Below are 25,172 nucleotides of genomic sequence, written 5' to 3'. Positions count from 1 at the left end.
TCGATCGGAACCTCCTCGGTATCAGGGGAAACCGGGATGGAATCCCAGAACCCTTGAATCCTCTCGTCGATCGGAGGGATAAGCGCCTCAGCGTGGGCACGGTCACTCATCCCACTCTTCATCAAGCTCATTTCCTCTTCAAACACATAGTCATCGGCTCGCGTCCTCCAAAGACTTCTGACCGAACCACGGCACTCGCGAAAGTCACCCACCGAGGTAAAGGCATTCTTGAGGTTCCCGTACTCAACCTGGAACTGAGATGCACGAGTCTTCATCACCTCGACGATTTCTCTTTTGCCTTTCCTCTCCGCTTTACGAACAGTCCGCGCATGATCACGAGTAAGCTGCGCCTCTCGCTCCAGCATCTCGCCTTGCACGCGAGCGAGATCCCTCTCCGCTTTCTCCGCCTTGAAGCGGTAGACCATGGCTTCTCTATGGCCCGCCTCAATGGCCGAGCCCAGCAAGCTCAGGCCCTGCAAAATCGATTGGCATGTTATAAATATATACATAGGACAATCACCAAAAAATTCTAAAAAAAAAAAAAACTAACCCCATTGATGATACGAGATCCTTCCGCAACGACTATCGGCCTCGCCGATTCTTTTGTAGGAGGAGGAGCATCGAAACCCGATGGCAGCCCAGCAAAGAAATCATCAAAATCCGGAATAGGGGCCTCGCTCGAACCGCTCCCGTTGCCGTAAGCAAGGTTCGGATCCCATCCTGGAAGCATAGAGTCGTCCGTCGAAAACTCTATGTCGCCAAGATCGACATCTTTTCCCTTCCAAGAGCTCGACTCCGGCGCAGCTGTCGGAGCTTCGACGGGATTCTGGTCGTAGGGTTCGGAGTCGCTTCCCGTGTCCGCATCCAAAGCAGGACCGGGTTCCACGAATCTCAGTGCCTTCCGAACCCTCTTCGGCGTAAAAGAACTCCAGAAGAAGGGACCATTCCTGAGAAGATCCCTCACCGAAATGATGTCCTCGGGGAACGGAGCAAAAGGGTTGATGAAGGGACGATCATTCGGCAACCTCCGGAACAATGGAATGCAACTCTCTTCGACGGATGCAGCGTCTATACGGACAAAGAAAAAGAACTTCTTCCACGAGTTGAAGTTCGAAATAAACTTCTTAACCACTGACATAAATTTCCGAGGGACCAACCTATGCTTATCCGTACCCCTGACAAGTTGAAGCCTCAAAAGCGCTTCATAATGATCGACGGAAAGGGAAAGCCCATGCTCGTAACTTAGGATCAGGATCCCAATAAGGTGCTGAATGGCAAGGGGTGTCAACTGACTTATCGCAACTTCGAAACGGTCCAACACTCGGACGAGAATTTCGGGTATGGGGAACCAGAGGCGACAACGCACTACGAACGCCTCATAACAAGTAAAGTAACCCTCCGGGGGATTGTTAGCACATTCCCCGCGGCAGGGAACCCGGAACTCCACAGCATCCGGGATGTGGTAGAACGATCGCATCGTCGCGAGAAACTCATCAGTGGTCCTGTTTGCATCCTTTTCCTCGACTCCACGATGGACCAGGACCGGGAATGGCTTCTCCTTGGGAGGGATCAACGAGCCATAATGAGCAACCCACCATGCCTCGTTCTCGGCAGGATGCACCGAGTGAGGCACGAACTCCATCTTCGGAACGACGAGCTCTTCATAAGGACTCGCGGACGAAGACCCTTTTTCGCAATCTTTTTCTTGCTCGACATCTTTACACTTCTCTTGAGAGGATAGAGGAAAAGGGTGGAGAGAAGGATAGAAAGTTCTTTTTGAAAGATCTTAGAGAAAAACAAGAAAGTGAAAAAATTATGGAACAAGTTACCTCTCTTCTTATAAGACATGAGGATTTACTATTCAAGCTCAGACTTTCGGATATTAATTCCATCCATCACGCCTAACTTGCCAAACATGCCTAACCGCACGCTAGGATCCTACGATACATGATCCTAACGGGCTGGGGGGCTAACTGTTGGGGTCAAAAACGGTTACGACGGAATTACCACCCGAAAATCCTCGGAGATCGTATTTCCAAAAGAGTCAGTAAAAGAAGAGATGTAATTTTCGTAAAAATAACCTATACGAGGTTTTTACGAAGAAGTATCCTTCGGGATTCAAACCGAACAAACCAAGTTCGGTCGCTACGTATACACGCCGTCCGGTCGCTACGTAGCAACCGAACCCTAGCCAAGCTCGGTCGCTACGCAGCGGCCGAGCGATCGTCCCGCTCGGTCGCTACGTAGCGACCGAGCTCGAGCCAAAGCTCGGTCGCTACGTAGCGACCGAGCGATCGTCCCGCTCGGTCGCTACGTAGCGACCGAGCTCAAGCCAAAGTTTGGTCGCTACGTAGCGACCGAGCGATCGTCCCGCTCGGTCGTTACATAGCGACCGAGCTCGAGCCAAAGCTCGGTCGCTACGTAGCGACCGAGCGATCGTCCCGCTCGGTCGCTACGTAGCGACCGAGCGCAAGCCAAAGCTCGGTCGCTACGTAGCGACCGAGCACTCGTCTCACTCGGTCACTACGTAGCGACCGGGCTCGAGCCAAAGTTCGGTCGCTGTGTAGCGATTGAACCTTTCCGAACATCGATACGACACCAGTCCATGCATTTTCGTCAAACCTTCGAATGCTATCTTCCGAAGACCGTGGAAAGCTCAGTCCATGTTTCCCGCTATTCTAATTCATCGATCAAACTTCGCGGATTAGAAACCGCGGAAAACTCGTAGTAAACGTGTCGAGTCGGAAGACGGCCCAAAGGGACCTAAAACACGATTCGAAACCCATCCTACGATTTTCCTAACCAAAAGCCCGTAAATCACAGCATGGTTACGCTTGGCCCACGAGGAAGGATAAATGTCAAGTTTCCGCGGATAAATACGGAAGTTTTGAAAATAATTATGAAGATCGGGAAAAATGGAAAATCTCCATTTTATGCTATGACGGCTTAAGGGCAGAAGAGTAAAAGCGTAAACCGACCTTGGAGCTAGTATATAAGGAGTCCTAGGCGAGGAGCAGAGGGGAGAACTTTTTCAGAGAAAACTTAGCACTTAGAGCAATTTAGGCAATTTTCCGTTTTTGTTATTTCGAGCTGCGACTCAATTAGGTTTAGCCGTCTTAGGTTTGCTAGAACTAGGAATCTCGCCGACAGCTCTCGAGCCCAGGCTTATACCTTGTTGTAACGCTCATACGCAGATTCGGAATAAGATCTACTTTGCTTTCTTTTCGATTTCTTATTTTTATCGTTGTTATTCTCGTGTTCTGATTGCTTGACGTGTGGTAATTAACAGATATCCGGGTCCTCTGGGAAACTAGGGTTTTCTTAGTTTCCTTATTTAAACAGAAATCGACAGTGTGAATTTCGGTTCCCACAATTATCTACTTAACCATTGGTCTACAGCCAATATAATACTTGTCTAGTCGAATCACCTCAGCTAATGGTTAGTATACTCAACTACCAGCTAGCTCCAAGGTCGATCCTGATCCCAAATCAAGTCATACAAATCCGAGGTTCCATTACCCTAACCATTCTATCTAGATCTATGCAACATTGCTAGATCATACCTTTGCCACATCCATGGACCTTGTTAGCTCATTGTCCCAGCTGACTTATCTGTTTAGTTAGCTCATCAAGCTAGCTGAGCTGAACCACTTCACTTGAGGTTCCATCTACTCTCTCCCAGCTGATAGAGCTGCGAGGTAGCTTTGCCCAGCTCCCATTCTACTCGTACAGCTCTCTTATACCTGCATAGACTCTTCCCTTTGGTACTTAGTCATTCAGCCAACCATCCCCACATGACTCAGAACTGATGAGTCTTTACACTTACCTAACCGGCCATGGAACCATGTCCCAATGAACCCGATCAATCTCGCTCTTACAACCGGTGCATCCTTTGATCAATCAGATCAGACACGGTCTTCCTTGAATAAATACACCAGCTCAATACTTGTGGTCCATGCCAACAAGTACTAGCCTTACTCATCTCCTTTGCTTGCTGTTGGTTTTAAACGAATTGGACCTTGCACTCCACATGGCTCCTCATTTACTAAGACCCCCATGTGTCTCCTCCATGAGTCGGATCATTGATTCACACAATGATCAGAGCCAACACACACCATGATCCACCATGGATCACTATCCAATGAGTGGCATCTAACTTCCATCCCACATGGATGAGTTAGATCAACTAAAATCCGCCCTTATCTCAGGGTCCTGGATCCTTAGTGTACATCACAACATATGGTCTTCAAGGGGCGTGCTATACTTGGCCCTAACCGCACTACAAGAGACAGAACCATAACTTGAAAGTAATTATAAAATCGGTTATCTTATACATGATCTGATTAGATCATGTGCCTCCTCTTACTGTGTTCGGCCATGCATCTCCAGTGCACGCCTCTATCAAACCTTATCATATACTTTCAGTATTGATAAGATATCTCCATGGGTCGCACCCATGTTCCCTTCCATTGATCTCCCATCAAACCGATTTTTGCGCTGCATCTGCCTTCAAGGCTGTCCATGCCATTGGGAGTGGAGTCCGGCCTTCTACCTTCTCTCCTGACCATGAAACTGCCTTCCCAACTCCAATGAAACTGCCTTCCCACACACCGCTCTCCTTAAGGCTCTCTTGGCCTTAGGAAGTGGAATCCGGCCATCTCTCTTCTTTCCTGACTATTTGCGTGTATTCTCAGGCTCCGGAGGATACTTTGGGTGTTAATAACATGAATTAAAACCCATCAAAGGGTCGTTCATAACTTCCCCTATGATATTTCCCAAAACTGCCTCTTTATGGCCTTCACACAACTCTTGGGGTTGGATGTTGAATCCGACCAACTCTCTGTGTTTTCTCTGTTTTTCTTTGTGTTTTAGGGTGTAGGAGGAATCGCTGGCGTGCCTGCAAAGGCAAGGAATTTCCTGCCCTTTATAGAAGAAGGGATGGTTACTTCTCAACCATTGCATCCCTTCGGTTTCATTTCTGGCCATTGATTTAATCAATGGTACAGATCACACCCATTCGCCTATGGCAGTTACCAGACGTCCTGAGCCTGCTTATCCACTCCTAGACAAGTGATACCACTCAAATCACCCTAAGGAGTGAATTATTCTCTCAAATAAGAGGTTCAATTGTAGTTCTTAGGGATCGAATCCACAAGCAGCTAGGGAACCTATTAAATCTAGTAATTTATTAATTCTAAGTGTTTGTTGTTTTATGGTTTTAATGTAAATAGCAATCCTAATTGAGCAAGTCCATTGCTCGACTAACAAGATGATTTGGGGGTGTAACTTATTGGAAAGGTATTAGATGCAGGGTTTCTATTTAGGTGTTGGAGATTATAATCCTATAGATGCCTATCAGTTGCATGCATGATATATTAGAGCTCAACCCCTTAGACACAGTGATCAGCGATGGCAATGTTTCACTGGTTAACTAACTAGATCTTGGACCTCAACTGTCGTATATTGATCACAAGAAAGTGTTGATTGATGGTCCTATAGGGATATCGATCGATACACCTTTCACAAATATCGATCGATTGTCCGAAGACAATATCGATCGATGCTTCTAGTTAAGCCTTAGGCGTAAGTTGATAATGCTCACTAGCTTTCTAGTTCAGTGGTAGCCTTTTTCCAGTTGTCTAGTATGACAGATTAGGTTCAGGACTGGATGGTCAAGGATGCTTGACTCCTGCAGATTCCTAGATTCAATATTCTAGGTAGCTAATCTAGAATAAGCATTAAGAACAATCAATCAATGAATACCACAAATTAACAATCTATATTTGGGGCTAATCCCTCTAACCTATTTGAACCCTGAATCTAACAAGTAAACTACTCAGACATAGCTAAGTAATTCATGACACAAAATGTAAATAAAAACTGCATAGAATGGAATAAATGAATCAATGGAGTTCCAAACATAAATCTCTATATGATCTTCTCTCCTAAAATTCTCTGCTGAAAAAATAAGAATACAAAGGTGGCTTTTTGCTCTCTTGCCTCCTAACACTTAGGCAAGTATATGTCTATTAGGTTAAAAACTCGTCAAGGGTAATCTTGTAATTCGGTGAAGTCTTGGGTTTAAAGTCGGCTGGAACCAAGTCGTGCTTCCGCGTCTCGACATCGAGCGATGGTACAAGATTTACATCGATCGATCTTAATCTTCAATCGTCGAGGCTTCTCTTCTGTATCGATCGACGACACTAGATGTGCATCGATCGATTGTGTCTTCTTCGTATCGACCTCTAATGGTCAACTTGGATGAATACTCATTTAAGCTCATAAATGCTCAATAATCATCACTTTCCTCCAAGATACTTCTGAACCTGAAAACATACCTAATAGGATAGAATATATAGTATATAGATAGTAAAATACTTATATACCATGGGTGAAAATGGGTCAAATCCATGGTATATCAACTTTCCCAGACTTACCATTTTGCTTGTCCTCAAGCAAAACAAACAGGCAGTCTCTCTGAAAGAGGTTTGAAAACAGCAGGGATTTATAGATATCAAACATAGAAATTATCACCTCTACAATTTCGCAAACCACATCTAAAGTCCTTATCACAAAAGCACATTATGCAATATCCTAGCTTAGCAACCAAGTTCAACTACTCTACAACTTATCAAATCATGTCTGACATTCCCCTCTACTAACCTCAATTCTTAGCATATATATTAATGTGCATGCTTTACCTTGGGAGTATCGATCACAGGATGCAAGGATTTCAGACAAGTATCTGGAACTGCATGTAAAAGTTAGTTCCTAATTTTTCTCTCTCTCTCTAATTTCTCTCTTGAGTCAAAGTCTGCTTCCATTGCTGGATCAGTAACCAAGATTGGACAGGCTTCCATGAATCAAGTCTTAATGGTGGTTGCCACCAAGCCCTGTTCGCTTCTTTTTTACCTATATCCAAGAATTCTTTGTGAAGCGAGCCTTGAAGATTGCCGCCTCCAAGGCCCGTTCGAATTCTTTATTTGGAATCTTTATGAAGCAAGCCTTAATGGTTTTAGCCACTAAGTCCTGTTCAGATTCCACCTAGCTAAATCCTAAGTCCTATTTAAATAATAAATTTCGGATGTTTTTTAAATAAAAACTAATACTAATACTAATACTAAATACTCTAGGGTCGAAATAAAGAGAGAAAATTGTGATAAATAAATCTACATAAGGATTTACCTTCTAAACTTGTCTGAAGAATCCGATCCTATGTATACCAAGCCCCAAGACAAGCGGTTATGTCAGGTTTAGTATTGGAGGTCACATTTGGTTCCTTCAAACAATCAAGGCAAGTGTGTATAGTTGACAAGTTGATCCACTTTAGCATCTTAGTACTATCTGCAATCAGTAAATCTAGAATGGTGCTAAAGAGTGGTTAGACATTCAAGTAATAAAATCTAGTCCCTTTCACATAGCTAAGCATAATTTATAAAAAATCTTTTTATTAGAATCAGAATAAATCATATCAGTAAACCTCTCCCCAGACTTAAATTACACTGCCCCATTGTAACACAGTCGGAGTTATGGTGGATAAGTACAAATGTACAAGTTAGGAAAATAAACCTGACCGGAGTGGGAATCGATCGATGCGAGTACGTATGCATCGATCGTCATGTGTGAGTGTGTGTCGATCGATGTCAACTTCTCGTCCACGGTCGATATGTTGGTAATCATCCTACTTGGGTCTTGCAATAAATCTGAAAGAATAAAAACGAAAGTAAATACCAATAACTAAGAAAATTAATTAAAATTACCTAATAGTGGGTTGCCTCCCACTCAGCTTTGTTATAGTCATTTAGCTTGACTTTGGAGGTATGTGGCTAGTTGGTGGAAAAACAGCTACTTGTTGGGAAACAAGCATCCACCTCATCTCTGCACAATCTGGACCAAGCTGCAATGAAACTTCTTGTGGCCTCATCATTTCTGGTCCAACTCTCATCCATCTTTTGTACTACATTTGAGATGTTCTGTAGCCTTTCTAGGATGTCTTCAATGCTGAACTGATAACATCTTATCTTGCTGTAGGCGTATTCTGACAGCTCATTCAGTTGCTCATGCATTGACTCCATGTGGTTTGGAATCAGCTGCGCATCGTCTGGTTTGGACGTGGTATCAATCGATGCGACCAGGTGTGTATCGGTCATTGCTGGTGTAGCACGGTCGATCGATTTGGAGTGTGCTCCGTTGATATGCTGATATCTGGTGTTGAGATGCGAGTTGCCTTTGAATGGCTTTGACTTCCTTCTGTAGCCATTCTGCTTGGCTATTTAGTCCACTGATTTTGACGTCGAATGGAAAGTAGATGTCATCACACCGCTTCTCAAGTCGGTCCTCCAAGGTGTCTATAGCTTTGTAAAGCTTTGATGTGATCTGATCAACTGCCTCTGCTGTGTAAGGAAGATGTTATGTAGGTTTCTGGCCGTCGAGCCATGTCCTGCGGAACCTATCGATCGATGTTGAACTTTTTTCCTGAAAATCGTGTTGATCATTAAGCTTGCCAATGTCCTTCTGGACATTTGTCATCTGTGTAGACAAGGTGTCCAAGTAGCGCATGATATGTGAGGTAAAACGGTCGTGCATATCCTCATACGATTTCAACCTATCCTCTATTGCTGCAAACCTTGCGTCGATCAATGTGATGTTGCAGATATCGATCGATGTGGCTGGTTGTGGATCATTCATGCGAATGGTGTCCAGTTCTTGTTGTAGCATATCAATTCTCGTGCTCAACCAGTCCACGTTGTTGTTGAGAGGGTTGTAAAAGTCGTTAATCCTCGTGTTGCTATATGCAATCTCCCATTCATCCTTCTTCTCTGCCAAAGTTTTCGGTTCTGCAGGATTCTGGGATGTCTGTGGCTTGACGTCGATCGATGTTCCTTTGTTGGCGTCAATGTTGATGTCGTAGCTTCTTTCTCAAGGTTGTGCTGCATACTCTCAATCTTTGTCCTCAACTCTGCCATACATCTGAAAAGCTCATTGTAACCTCTGTCCAAAGGCTGATAGTGTCATCTACCAATGTCTTGAGTTCATCTCCAAGATTCTCCTGAGTTCCACAAATACCAGTCACCATCTTATTAATCTCATCCTTGGTATAGATCTCTGATTCCAGTGTTGTAGGTGTGAAGGTAATGGCATGTTCTGGAAGACATATGTGATCCTCTCCAAATAGGGATGCTCTCTCCAGAATTTTGTCATCCTTTGTAACATGAATCATATCACCAGTTTTGCTCCTTGCATGTCAAGACTCGTCTCTGTAGACTCCATATTCGTCCTTCTGTTCCCATCTAAACTTTCTGGCTCCATAGCTGTCATAAGCGTGACGTCCACATTCATAATGCCTATCAATCGATGGTGAAGGTGCTTTATCGAGCGACTTTGGTGTTACCCTGTCGAGGGATGTAGAAGCAGCCTCGTCAATCGATGCATGGATAACAGGTTTGCACGTTTGGTGTGAACCAATTCTTGTTGTTGTAGCCTTTGGATGTACGTCTAGAACAGTTGGATTGTTGTCTGGGATGCTGCGTTGCTGCGTAAACAAGTTGTCTACTCCATTGGCCAACTGAACAATATCCGCTATGTCCTCTCTGGATACTTGTAGAATCCTTCCATCCGTAGCTCTTGCATAGCCATCTTGGTCCCTGAAAATACCAAATTCATCATGCAATAGAAAGTCGTAATCATTACTCATACCCTTAGTAGATAAAGAAAGTTTAAGTTTGGAATGAGAATCGATCGATGTTGATACTGAGGTATCGATTGATGGTAGACGTTTGTCTGCTGAATTAGGGTTTCTAGATCGAATGCTTCTCCTGGATGTTCCTTCTGATTGGTGTGTGGGAGCATTCATCTTTTCTGCTTCTGTTTCGTGAAACGTACTCCTGGGTGCAAAACTCCTTATATAGGTGTTGGTAAACCTATTTGGAATAGGAATATTCCCTTTTTCCTTTTCTGAGGCGGCGGCTTTAATATCGATCGATGTACCAGGTATGGTATCGATCGATACAGATGATCGTTTTGCTGGATGAGGGTGGGAATCGACCGATGCTGAGTAGATGATGTCGATCGATGGTGTTGGCGTGTTGTTGAAGGAATGGGTTGAATATTTTTCATCCTGCATAGCAATCTCTGTAGCGCTTTCCTTCCAGTAATCCTCATCATACTCCTCAGTAGGATCCTCATTGGATGAGAGAATCACAGTCTCCACTGCAAAACTTTCATGGAATCCACTATCTTCCCAACTGCCTATGGAATAGTCATCTCGTCCGTTCTTGTTGGATTGTTGAAAGGCAATGTTTGGATACTACTGATCTGGTAATGTGGAGTGGTCTACCGGTTGCATCCCGTGGAGCAACGTGGGATAGCGTTCATCGGTCGTCGGTGACTCATTAGAATCGATCGATGTGACAGTGTGAGTGTCGATCGACTCCGAGTACTCGGTTTCGTACTCTGCTCCACAATGGCATGCTGCAATGTAACCAAGATCATTTCCAAGTTCCACGAGGTTGACCTGTTGTCTCACAACTCGAACTAGGTCATAGTGGACGTCTGGATCTATCAGTGTCAGACACAATCTGTTGGTGTTCATGTCACATACAACTCCTACTGTAGCTAGGAAAGCTCTTCCAAGCAAAAGTGAAGAGTTCCAGTTAAGCTTGATGTCCAGGACATGATGAAACATTCTCCTAATGTCCTCCTCAGTTTCCTTAGTTTTCCTGAAGAACATCCACAACCGGTGTGTGAAATTAATTTCATCAAATTGTTTCTCCACTGGGATTCTGAGGACTCTCTTAGTGAAACCATCCATCTCCTTCTCATTAGCTTCCCTCTTAAGGTTCTTAGGAGTCTTCTCCTTCCTTTTCCTTAACACTCTTCCCTTAGTTGCCTCATCAACTTTCATAGGCTCTGGTGTAGTGTCTGAAGGGTTGGTTGTAGGTTCTGGTGGGTTTGCTAAAGGTTTAGGTGGTGGTCTTAGTGCGTTGATTCGGTTACTATCAATTGATGGTAATCGCACTCGGTGGGTGAGAGGTATCCGTCGATCGATGGGAGGTGAGGGGGGTCGATCGATGTCGGTCTCTCTTTGTCAATCGATGGCTGGCTCATGCGATCGATCGATTTTGACATAGAGAGGGGAGGGTGGGTGATGGTGTTTTTCTGTGAATTCCTCATGAGTCATGATTCGAACTGCACTACACTCCGCAGCCGATTCAGCAGACGACGTCGATCGATGTCTAAAGTAATCCGTCGATCGATCTTTCTCTTGGTCTGTCGAGCAAAGTACATCCATTGACATCGGTCGACACCAGTGTGATCCGCCGAAACTCATGGAGCTTTCAACTTCGAAGTCTCCTTCTCCAAGCTTCTCATGCTTCACCACTTGCCAGAAATCATCATCTAGGATGGCACTTACGTGGTGTTTTGCTTTCTCAACTCCTAACTCTCTAGCCAAGGCTTCTTGCCTCTTTACAGTGTCTCCAGTCTGAGCCACTTGCATTTCAATCTTCCTCGCTTGAGTTCCTAAGGTCTCAATTCTTGTGTTCAGACTGTTGTAGGTAGAATCTATCTTTCCATTGAAGTCCACAGTGAGTTGCTGATGTCCTTCCAGAACTGTCAAGCAGTGCTTCAATCTTGCTTTCCTGAGTCTGTGGTGGTGGATTCTGGTAGTATGAGTTTCCATAGCCTCTGCTGTTGTTGCTGAAAGGTTTCTGGAACTGTGAACTCTGATTACTCCTCTGACCATTGCCATAGAAGTTCCTGTTTCCACCCTGGTTTCCAGATCTCTGAAATCCAGTTTCTCCAATGTAGTTCACATCCTCTTCTCCTTCCATGTCTACAGCTACTTCTCCTTCAGCTGAACAGACATGCTTCCTAAGAAGCTCATGAACCACATCTAACTTTGCTAGATTTTATATCAGTCTCATAGCCTCCACCGGATTCCTGGTGTTGATGTTTGCTAGATTTTATATCAGTCTCATAGCCTCCACCGGATTCCTGGTGTTGAAGTTTCCCTCGCTAGATGTATCAAGAGCCATCTGATACCTCCAGGCGATACCTCCGAAGAAAGTGCTCAGCAGTTGCACTTCATTGAATCCATGGTGTGGACAGTCTCGCTGGAAGAACTTGAATCTGATCCACGCATCTTTAAAAGACTCTCCAGTCTCCTTCACAAACGTAGTGATTTTGCTCCTCAAGTCTTCAGCGCGTGCCTCATCAAAGAAGTTTCGCAAGAAAGCATTCTTGATGTCGGCCCAGAATTTTAGAGATCATGTGGGTAGCTGCTTATGCCAGTCCATCTCTTCTCCAATCATAGTATACTTGAAGAGCTTGCACAATAGGTAGTCCTCAGGGGATCCATCCTTACGAATAGCAGTGATAAGATCCTTGAACCTCTCCAGATGGTCCATAGGATGCTCGTGCGATAACCCAGAGTAGGATAGCTGGGACACGAGCGTCTAGTACTGAGACTTCAGCTCGAAATTCTCCTTCTGAATCTCTGGAAGGCGAATAGCTGATCTGTTGGTGTAGTACTCGTCTGGATGATTGTAGTCGGCCAGTGCCTTTGGTGGAGCAGCCTCTTCTACAGGTTGAGCAGCTCCTATAGCATCATCATCAGGGATTACATTCCCCTGAGCATGTAGTTTATGACCTGTTGCATTACGCATATGACAATCCTGGTCATACAGGTCTCCATTCTCATCCTGTCTGAGAATAACAGTCGCAACCATCTTCCGCGATCGATGTACGAGGTGTAGGATCGATCGATGTCAAACGAGGTATATCGGTCGACGATGAAGGTCAGGTATCGGTCAATGGGTTGGTGCGAGAATCAGTCGACGTGAAAGCTGCTGCGTCGAGCGATGTGGAACGTTGACCTTTGAGGATCGTGTGTTCCAGGTGAGCAGGATCTTCTGAGAATATCATGTGTTTTTACTTGTTGCTTCTGGTACTGCTGGGCATGCACCTGAAAAGACAAGAAAAAGTTTTGTGTCAGAATGGGGGTTTTGTATCATAAAAGAATACAAAGGTGGCTTTTTGCTCTCTTGCCTCCTAACACTTAGGCAAGTATATATCTATAAGGTTAAAAACTCGTCAGGGGTAATCTTGTAATTTGGTGAAGTCTTGGGTTTAAAGTCGACTGGAACCAAGTCGTGCTTCCGCGTCTCGACATCGGGCGATGGTACAAGATGTACATCGATCGATCTTAATCTTCAATCGTCGAGGCTTCTCTTCTGTATCGATCGATTACACTGGATGTGCATTGATCGATTGTGTCTTCTTCGTATCAATCTCTAATGGTCAGCTCGGATGAATACTAATTTAAGCTCCTAAATGCTCCATAATCATCACTTTACTCCAAGATACTTCTGAACCTGAAAACATACCTAGTAGGATATAATATATAGTATATAGATGGTAAAATACTTATATACCATGGGTGAAAATGGATCAAATCCATGGTATATCAACAAGTCACACTGAAGCCCTCACGGATTAACCAAGCCCCTGGCTCAATCCCAAGAGCCCACCGGCTCATAGCCATCCTTGGCCAACCAACCGGCCCGGTAACCGCCCGGACCTGACCTACTGGTCCGAGACCTGAACACTCACTCCAGCTGAGTTGAGCTGATCCCCAGCTGAGTGAGCTAGTCCATCCAACTCAGGGAGCTGACACACTCTACTTGAGCTCCAACCGAGCTTTGTCTAGCCAGTTGAGCTTCTTGCTTGCATCGCCTAGCTGCTAGACACTTTGTCCAACTTGGTTTCTTCATCTTATTCAATCCTTATAAGTCCCTTGGTCTATTTCCAGACCTAAACTAAGTTTTCCCATGATCCATGCTGCCTTACACTTGGTGAGCTACCTCCGAGCTTCACCATTGTATCGTCCAGCTACCGTAACACTCGACCAACTCCTTTGAGCTTGTCTCCAACCTGTTTTGGCTAAGCCTCAGCTGTCTGATTCCCTTAACCATGTTTTTGAATCATGACACACTTGTCTTTAGGTCATATGAGCTTACTGGTGCGTCTCCTCACACCATGGCTCGTCCCGGACGATCCTATCAAGGATCGGGATGCTACATAATAGGTTTAAGAAGGAAAAATGAGATCTTTGTACCTGGTTGTAAACTTGCTATTGTTGGTTGTTGAAAATATGGTGAAAAAGTCTTAACTACTGCTATATCTTGTTTTTGTTTTATGTTTAAACTTATATTGGTTGTTGTTGGTTGATGTATAACTAACTCTGATTTTTCTTATTTGAAGGTGTAGTATTGGTAAAACATAACAACCTAGTAAATGGAAACACATAGCAATATATAAGTTTAGAACACAAGAGATAAACACGAGAGCACCACCAAATTCATAACATATTTAGGGAATCTAACAAAAGAAATTAAGGACAACCCTTGACTAATTTTTTAGCTCTTCCATCTCCTCACTCATTTGTTAAATCTTTAATCGCAGCTTCAAGCGGGTCTTGACCTCGTTAGAGCGTCTTTCTTCAAATAATTCACCTCATTTTCGAGTGCTTTAAGACAGCAAATGCGAAAGTGCGAGCCGTCATTCTGAAGGTGCAAGGGTAATTTTGAAAGTCAACAAATTAACAAGAGAAACGAACATATATTCGTATACCGCACATCATTCTAACCTCAAACAATTTGCATACATAGTACCACCTTCGTTGCTCGCCTGTTTCCACCACGATAGATTGACCACAATCACACTTGTTTGGTATGCCATGGTTTGCGTCCGCCACTGCATAGAGCCAATCACATTCCCTTTTGGTGTTGCTTCATCTCGCTGTAGTAAGGATCCATCATTTTTGACAAGAGTGAAAAAGAGAGAGAGAGAGAGAGAGAGAGAGAGAGAGAGAGAGAGAGAGAGAGAGAGAGAGAGAGAGAGAGAGAGAGAGAGAGAGAGAGAGAGAGTAATGAATCAAAGAGGTCTCGAGAGTGAAGTTCATTTACTTTTAGGAATACCTCCAAAAATAATTTTGTTATTTTTGAAATACATGGAAGATTAAAAAAAACCCTTCAAAGAAAACCCCTCCAAAAGTAAACTCTTTTTATTTGTAAAATATTGAATCAAAAACAGTAACACAATTGTTAAACTACATATACATGATGTGCTAGTGAGTATTAGTATTTATACGTGAGTGAACACATCTGTTAATTAGTGTTATGTACGTGAGTGAATTAGTAGTAAATGTATTTTAGTGTATAATAATTACTTCCATGCTTATTTTACTGTGTTTGGGGTATATGGTATAGTTTTAGGGTTTGGGATTGAATGAAAGAATACATAGACAATTAGGAGAATAGAAGGAAGGGAGTGATCGGAAGAAAATCAAAATATTCGGTTAGTTGATTTTGTCAAATCTATAGCTCGTGATCCGCGTGATATATGTAACAGCCAATCAAAGAGATGAAGAAAGACAAGAACTCTGGTCCATTGATTGTGTCTTATCTATCGGCTGATAATAGGTTGAACCCCATAAACTATAACTAAAATAAATTTAAAAATCTGATTATGATGTTGCCACCATATAAAATTATACATCGTAAATGTGATTATCACATAGTACATCGCGTATTTTTGACACATTTCCATATTTTTCCCATATACTATACATTAAAGCTTTGTATTTGAAATAAATAATAGTCCTTATATTAAAGGCAGAAGAATAAAGCTTAACACAAAGCGTTATTCTAACAATACTACACGTAGAATAGCTGTTTGTTGCGAAAAAAACAATACTGCATGTAGATAAAATATCATTCGTTATGATTTGGATATGATCAATTATAGCAATTATATTATATTTAGATAGAATAAGTATTATAAAAAAATATTTGATGTTTTTTAAATAAATTTACATATGTAAAATTCTTATTTTTTTATTGAGAACCCTTGTTTATTTAACATTAATTATTTATGAAAAGGTTTGGGGTATAGAGTATAGTTTTAGGGGATTGAAGGAAGGAAGGGAGTGATCGGAAGAAAACAAAAAGATCTGGTCCGTTGATCTATTGCTGAGATCGTGATCTGCGTATAAATGTAGCAGCCAATCAGAAAGATGAAGAAAGACTAGAATTCTGGTCCATTGATTTTGTCTTATCTAGCGGCTGATAATAGGTGAAACCCCATGAGCAAACTCCCATGAGAATTCTTATCCACTTAAAATTGTGCATAAAATAAGAATAGGTTGCAACCCAAAGATAAATTATAAAACAACCTATTTATTACTCAACAAAAAATATAGAAAAAGAAACACAGCAAAACTCGTCACAAACTCCTATTGATCTGCCTAAAGCAAAACTCAAAAGAAAACTTGATGAAGGTAATAACTCATCTATGGCTACCTTTTTTCGTCATATGTGCAAATCCTTAGTCTCTTTAAAAAAAGTGCAACGACTAGAGAAAATGGTTATAGGATGGTTCAATTGCGTATACAAATTGATGCAAAAAAATTGGCTCTGAAAGAAATGGCGGAAGAAATAAAATCTTACTGACGAGTTTAAGCTCTATACATGATAATAATATATGCGAGTTTATTCTATACGAACAAGCAAGAATCATACAGAAAATGAAGGAACAACATCAACAACCGCCCATTACACCAATTTTGTATGGACAAATTTTTGGTGAACATGTACGCTCGGGACTGAAGCTACTGATTAATAAGCATGGATTCTAATATGTGCAATCTCTCTTGTAAAATATCAGTTCTTGTACTTTTAAGTTTCGCTAATAGGTTGTTCATATTTTACAAGTGAGTTTCCTCTTTGCTGCCTCCGCATTTCTCTTAGATTTTTGGAGCTTTCTTAACACAAAATTAATCAAATTTATATTCGAATTAAAATCTGAAATACACCAATTCTTGGATTCACCAATAAAACTTTCCACATGTCGCGTCAAGATCCAAATTTTATCAATAAATTTTATCAGTGGCAAGGCAAAAGCCAGTTAACGGCAGTTAGAAACACTTCAAACCATATTAAGGTTGCTTTTTTCAATGGCAAGCCCACAGCCATTATAGGTTTTTCGTGCGTTTTACAAAATATATTATTAAAAATTAATAATTGGTTACTGAACTTAGTTTGGTTTATTAAAAATTAAATTGGTTATATCATGTGATTATAAAAATTAATTTGTTTCAAAATTAATCAATACAATAATCGTTAAATACTTTATATTCGTTATATATGGCCACTGTATCAAATATTTAAAAACCCATTCATTTACAACTCTCGTATGTCAATTAAAGGAGGTGTCTTGGCGAATACCTCTTCCATGGACGCATTGATAAGTCTACCAAACATAACAGTTTTATGAGGACTTGAGGTCATCTAATGCTATGATTTACACCGATTAGCAAGTTGATTTGACAAGAAGTAGAAGTAAAAAATGTATTTGATAAAGTTTAAAAACTAGTTTCCATCTCAATATACTAATTAATAGAATTTTGTGTGACGAAGGTAGTTGTAACTAATCTAGTAAAGAAAAAGCCACATAAAAGCGAGAAAGCATGGCAAGGCCACAGCCAGTATAAGGCAGTGGAAAGAAACTACCAATAATATCCATTTTCGAGAACACTATTACATGGTCAAAGGAAAAGTTCATGCTTTTTTCAAACAAATTTGAAAGTTCATGCTTTTTTCAAACAAATTTGAAAGTTGGGGTTTTCAGTGACAATTTTCCCAATAATCTTCATCTATATTTAAACATGTTTTGGCTCTTCATATATCTTCATCAATATCTAACTCTAAAATATTAATTATCTTTGACCCGACCGAATTTTCTATGTTACCAAACATTCTTCATGGCCGATTGGAGGTTGCTTTCCCTACCAGATGAACTGTAAGAGAAAGTTCTCCAACTAGTGGCTGCAGGATCCATCTCAGATCTTGCCGTTGTCAAATTAACCTGGAAGCAACTTAAGGAGGTTTCGGAACGAACGTCAGTCTATGCAGCCTTTAACCTAGCAAACATCCCTTTCCCATTGTTGGCTCGGATGCCTGCAATGTGTTATGTAGAGTGTTATTTTTTATGTAGAGTGTTATCGTCACGGTAACCCGGATGCAATCTACTTAATGTTTATGTTTCTTGCATATCTTATTATGTAATTCCGACTTTTTTAATAAAGAGAATCTTGTGTTTTTACAAATCATATTATGTAATGATTTTTCTTATGTTTTCCTTCAAAAATGAGTTAATAGATAGTGTTTTTTTTCATCCATATGAAGAAATCACACAAAGTATTCCTTAACTTTAATTGGTTTCAATTTCTTTGATATTTAGCTATAAAATACGAGATCAAAGTTTTCATAGAATAAGTATTATAAGAATTTAAATGTTTGATGTTAGTTTAAGAATTTTAGGAATATTTTAGGAATAAAAATTATAAAACCCTATAATTGAGGTGATAGTTTTATTTAGACAGCTAATGCTACGATTTACACAGCTTTGAAAGTTGAATTGACAAGAAGTAGAAGTAGGAGTAAAAAATGTATTTGATATAGTTTAGTTCACTTGGTCGGAGTTATATATTGTTGGTGCTTTTATATGAAAATGTGAAAACGAAGGGAATTACAACATATATTGTCAGAAAAAAACCACATAATACCGAGAAGGCATGGCAAAGCCACATCCAGTTTACTACAGTGGAGAACATATACCAAGAATGTCTGTTTTCGAGAACACTAATATTATAAGAATTTAATTTTTTTAATAATTTACAATATATGACATGCCATGCGACTTTTTAAAACGAATAACTTTCAAATTTGGTTGGGAAAAATCATAAAATTTCCCATGGACCTATTATAGCACCAATTACCTTAAAGTATCAAATTAATTTGACTGAACCAATTTTAAGACGTCGTCACTTCGGTTAACAGATAAATTAGACAGGGTTAATTTCTGACTAAAATCGCTGGAACCCAAATGACCTCGTTTTGTCAACCATAATTCTCCCAATTCTCCAACATTAATTCTTATTTCTCTCAACATCGAAAAACAGAAAATCAGTTCAAAGTTTTGTCTCGATTTAATGATGAATTCATCTTCGGAAGTACAATATAGAGGAGGAGATCATGGGTTCCCAACGAAATGTGACTGTTGATTAAGTGTTGTACCTTTACTATTGAAGACATAAGAGAATCCAGAAAGACCTTTCTACCGTTGTATAAGCAAAAAGGAGGTAAGCTTCCTCCTAACTTGTTTTTGTTATTTAGACAGAAAGATATCTAATTGGGTCATGAATTAGGGCATTTTTTTAAGTGGATTGACGATGATGTATGTAATGCTATTCCAAAAATCAAAATCCTTGACAGGGAGATTACTAAGACCAAAACCGAGGTTGATGAGTTAAAGACTTTGATTGAAGATTTGAAGAAAGATGTAGCAAGCAGCAAGATAGAAATCAGGAATTGGAAAGCTTTGATGGCAGTGTGCCTTTTGTTTCTTTTATGAATTTGTTGTTAGTAGAACATGGTAGATCCCAAATTATTTAAACATGGTAGATCCAATATTATTTAAACATGGTAGATCCAAAATTAAACATCACCAAACCATAACAGAACGAGGTCGTTCAGGTTTAACATCGACAACCATAACACCAAATATTATAAAAGTAGCAATCTAGAAACAAGATCATATCACCTCTTCTTTCTCAATCTTGTTGAGAATAACATGGCAGAAAACCAAGTCAGTATCAACAACAGACGGTGATAGACTAATCTCTTCAATGAACCATTCTTGGCAGAAAACCAAGTCAGTACTAGCAACAGACGTTGGTAGACTAATCTCTTCCATGAACCATTCTTCTCTTGGAGATTCTATTTCGTCAGGCAAAGAAATGTCATCATATTCTTCGTCCTGCTCAATGAGAGCATAAGTACGTTTGACACCAACATCGTTTCCCTGTGGATCAAACACAATAGTATCTTCACCGACTCGTGTCAAGAGATTTCTAGATTTTGGGCCATTAGGTCTCCTGCAATACCAATGCCATTATGTTTCTCTTGGATAGCCTGGAATAGAAGAGAAAGTTAGATCAAGAAACAAAACCACAACATGCATGATTCAATATTATCTGACATGGCAAATCACGAGGAGGTATTGAGATGATGTGGTCACACTCTTCAGGTATGATGAGCGCTTTCATTGGTTGTCCTAGAACTTTGTTTTTCAGATAATAGTTTGCCATCATATCATCTGATGGACAAAACCTGCAGCCGACATGGTAAAACGTAAGACAATTGGTTCGACCAAGACATCATCAGTGGCCAAGACTTCTCAAGAAACATATAGATAGGCATTTAGATAGAAGATCACTTCTTTCAGGTGTTGAAGAATTTGATGAATGGTTCGACTAGTTTAAGATCTGTTTTGACTTTATCATCAATCTTGGCACTGGTACGAGGTTTGTGTGCGACGTTGCATTCGTCAGTTTGGAGCTCTTCGAGATTTTGTTTCTTGAACTCGGGCTCACAGAGGAGTAATAGAATCAAGAACAGTGGTTGAGAGAATTAGAAAAGCATAGGAATCAGAAACTTTGAAAACGATAAACCATAATTATAAAAACATCACAAGTACACGTACCGAAAAGAGGATTTGGGTCTAAATATTTCTTTTCTGCCATGAGAGGAGGTTGTTGAGCTTGTTGTTCCGTGTAATAAAAGGAGTCTATGTCTGAGGAGGTTGTTGAGCTAGTTGTTCTACACTCCTATCCAGTAAAATACGATTTTCTAAGGAAATATTCGCTATTATGTGTAGTTTACTAAGGAATGAATAGTCATTTTATCAAAAAGAAATAATAGTCATGAATAATTATAATGTATTTTTATTGATCCTTTTTATTTGCTATTAATCACAATGGGTCCCACGTCATACGGAAACCGCAAAATTACTTGTTGTCTTGTGTGTTCTTAATTAGAATGACATTGAATTCTTTAATAATAGATAACTTTATTGTGAACTTAGGTCGGTTTATTAAAAATTAAATTGGTTAAATCATGTGATTATAAAATTAAATTGTTTCAAAATTAAATCTTTTGAATTTATTTCTTAATCAATACAATAATCGTTAAATCCTTTATATTCGTTATATAACTTTATATATACAGTTATACATTATAATGGCAGATGATTTAAAAACAAAAATTGTTTGTTTTGAAAAGGAACCTAAATTGTTTATTTATTTATTTATGGTATGCGTAATAATATTACCATATGACATCTTTTAATTTCTACAATTTTGTTAAATTATTTATGATATGTGTAATAATATTAACATATAATAGCCTTTAGTTTCTACATTGGATTTGGAGGTGTTGAAAAGATTCAACATTGGATTAAATCTTTAATTTTTCATCATTGTAACGTTCACCAATTGAAGGAGGTGTCATACAGATTAATCATTGTAACGTCCACCAATTAGGAGGTGTCATATCGAAAGCCCTAATTCCTCCTCTGCGTGTTTGGGTATAATAGTCTACAAAACATAATAGTCAAATTTGAAAAAATACTGTTCAATTCTACAAAATTTGAAGAAATGAAGAAAAAAATGAAGTACCAATGAAGTAAAAAATGAAGCAAAAAGTGGAAAATGAAGCACCATTGGAGATGCTAACTTTTTAATTTACAAACTAATTCTTAACTTTATACAGCTAAAGCTATGATTTATGGATCCTAATGTTGGGGTTAGTACGTATTGTTATACCTAAATTTACCCAGTTACACATAACAAGGCAAAAGCCAGGTTACGGCAACGGATTTAAAATGTTCATTTCTTCATTTTTTTAACATTAACTTTTTAATTTACAAACTAATTTTTAATTTTATACAGCTAAGGCTATGATTTATGGATCCTAATGTTGGGGTTAGTACCTACTGTTATACCTAAATTTACCCAGTTATTCATAGCAAGGGAAAAGCCGGGTGACGGCAGCGGATTTAAAATGTTTAGTTCTTCATTTTTTCAAAAAATGAAGCAACATGCTCTCTAAAAATGGTTTGCTTCATATTTTTCTTCAAAATAGAGTATTCTACGTATATTCTACCACCACTTTATAATTAATTATTAATAATACCTTATACTTTTTCAAATTTGCCAATTTTACCCATGTGTTTTGTTTTAACATTAATTCCACCCAATTACTATTTAATAAAAATTAATAATTATTATATAATACAATTATTACACATAACATAAATAAAAAACAAAAGATTTTATAAAAAGCACTAACTACATATATATCTATTAAGTGATTAAAAATATTTTAAAACAAAAAAAATGATCTTATTTTATTCTAAATTCTTCTAAATCGAACATAAAATTCGTAGAAATCAGTAATTTAATATTCTTCGTTATTAACATTCAATTAGATAAAAGTAATAATGTAAAATTTGAAATTAATTGGATGACATTAATATTTTTAATTTGTTTAAGTAAAAAATAACAATAAATAAAAGTTAAAGAATAGTTTGTAAATAAAAGAGTCCATCTTCAAAAAATTAAGAACTGAACAGTATTTCTCCAAATTTGAAGAAATATTGTTCAATTCTTCAAAAAAAATTTAAGAAATAAAGAAAAAAATGAAGATAAAAATGAAGTACCAATGGAGTAAAAAATGAAGCAAAAAGTGGAAAATGAAACACCATTGGAGATGCTCTAACTTTTAATTTACAAACTAATCCTTAACTTTTTATTTAATTGTTATTTGTACACAAAATTGGTAATAAGTGTTAATGTCACCCAATTTGCTTCAAGATTTATATATTACTTTAATGTCATGTGTAATAATTGTAGCATATTAATACTCTTTAAGTTCTACATTGAAATTGTAGCTTTATTTTTTCACAATCAAAATACTTCCAGTGTTAAAGATCTGAAGTATTTCCTAGTATTTTTAGTGTTACGCATTTCCTAGTATTTTCAGTCTTACAATGCTAGTATGTCATAGTAATACCAGTGTTACATTGCAAAGTATTTCCAGTATCGTAACACTGAAAATACGTAACATTATAGGCACATAGACCTCTCGATATCAGTACAAGAGATTAGTTCGTCAATTTTTTTTTTTTTGCTTCTCGGGTCTCAGACGGTCTGTGGCTCTATGATAGTGTTTCAAAGTATTACCAGTGTCGCATAACGTTTTTCATAGGTTTTTTAAGCGGGTTCTCATGACACATTCGTTTCTGGAACGAATTGGTCAACCAGAAGTGGATCTAACTAACCATCGGGAGGAAAGTATTCCTTTTAATGTGCACGATGCTACATCTATTCTCGAGTTTTGTTCATCGCAAATGTTTTTGATGCTTTTCCGTGACTCACTTGGTACAATGGAAACTGAAAGAAATGCTTTGGTGATTGAAGATTTCTCGTATAAATTTTTAAACGAAAATGGCTTTCTAAAGCCGGAAAAGGGTTCAATACTTTGGCTAATCGTCGAGTTTCAGTTTGATATTGGTACAGGCTTTTTGTACGCATCATTGCGACAAGAAATGATGTATAGTTTTTGAGATTATGTTCGTAATCGTTTGGATATGTTGCTAGCGGTTAGACGAATTTTAGATTTTCGTTTGCCTATTTGAGACGATTTGCTTTGACAAAATCGTTTTCTTGACGATTTGCAAAAGTTTTTAGAAGCTTGGGAGTATACGAGTTTAGTATACGTACCTACTCCCCCTTTTTTTTGTTACCGAAAGAAAACAATTGAACCGATACTTTGAAGGGTTGTGTACGTTTCTTCTTCTGAGGTTTGATATGATCGATAATCCGGGACGATGTAAAGATGACGCTTGACTGTGATTTTGTTGTTTCAACGTTTACGACTTGGAATATGTCGGTTCGGAGAAAATTGCCAGAAACGAATCGGTCTTAAGACGACGTTGATGTCTCTAGTTTTTTTCTCTCCTTAGGAAGCGAGCTTGATATGCGTGGCGATCGTTTCTCGATTTTCGGAGAGTTTAGATCGGTTTACAAGATCTAGATGAACGGTTATGGAATGATATATCGAGAAAGGAAAAATCGCCTAAGACTTAGTTCGCTAGACTATCCACCTAGGTTTTACGTTCCCTAAAGTTCTATGGCAGTCTCAAAGGCGTTTTTATTTCTTAGTAATTTCCTACGAAAAATTCCAAGTCTAATTTCAAAAATTTCAAGTCGTAAATACCTTAGTTCTCTCGAAGATTCAGTTTTTTCTCTTCTCAATTTTGCTTGTTTATTTTTCCTTCCTCTTCTCGTGTATGTTCGCCATTTTCGATTTTGGTGTTTATCCTTTGAAACTTGACATTTATCTTCCGAACTTGACTGTTATCTTCCGCTTAGATACGACGACAATTTTTATAAAAAGATTCAACGTAATCGTATAGTTGAGGCGGCTAAGATGTTAAGTTAACCGTTGCCGTTTTATACGAATAATTTGAATTCATGCTAGAAAACTAGTCTTTGGGGGGTTTTTTTTATCGTAAAGTTTCAATGGTAACTCCAATCGAGACGAAACAAGAGACGTTTTGATCGAGATTTGAAGGAGAACACAAAAATGGAGGTAAGCGCGAGTAGGAGCAAGCATAGGAGTTAAGACGAGTCTTATTTGTTTTCGTCGTAAAATCTCAACGGAAACTCCGATTGAGACGAAACGAAAAGCATTTTTATCGGGATTCAAACGAGAACACAAAGAGGAGCTTTTTGAGGTCTGACAGGTCGCTATGTAGCGAACTTTGGTCCGACAGGTCGCTACGTAGCGAGTAGAAGCAAACCAAGAAGAGTCATACTTGTTTTCGTCGTAAAATCTCAACGGAAACTCCGATTGAGATGAAACGAAACGCGTTTCGATGAGGATTCAAAAGAGAACGCAAAGAAAGACCCTTTTGAGGCCTGACAGGTCGCTACGTAGCGAGTAGAAGTAAGCCGAGACGAGTCCTACTTATTTTCGTCGTAAAGTCTCAACAGAACATCCGATTGAGACGAAACGAAAAGCATTTCGATGGGGATTCAAAATAGAACGCAAAGGAGGAGCTTTTTCAGACTTGACAGGTCTCTATGTATCGAGCTTTGGTCTGACAGATCGCTACATAGCGAGTAGAGGCAAACCAAGAAGAGTCCTACTTGTTTTCGTCGTAAAATCTCAACGGAAACTCAGGTTGAGACGAAACGAAAAGCGTTT

At 39.5% G+C, this 25,172-nt stretch overlaps 1 long non-coding RNA gene across 1 annotated transcript in view; it reads right to left on the bottom strand.

Moving 5' to 3' along the window:
• LOC117128137 overlaps positions 1-25,172 on the bottom strand; it is a 43,447-nt gene that overhangs the window by 18,121 nt on the left and 154 nt on the right. The window contains exon 2 of the long non-coding RNA XR_004451330.1: positions 4,053-24,883. This is a non-coding gene — a long non-coding RNA (uncharacterized LOC117128137). The remainder of the gene's footprint in view (positions 1-4,052; positions 24,884-25,172) is intronic.

The sequence above is a fragment of the Brassica rapa genome, chromosome A09, assembly GCF_000309985.2.
Source record: "Brassica rapa cultivar Chiifu-401-42 chromosome A09, CAAS_Brap_v3.01, whole genome shotgun sequence".
NCBI lineage: Eukaryota > Viridiplantae > Streptophyta > Magnoliopsida > Brassicales > Brassicaceae > Brassica > Brassica rapa.
Note: the sequence above shows the minus strand (reverse complement) of the source record. Positions and strands in the feature narration are given on the sequence as shown.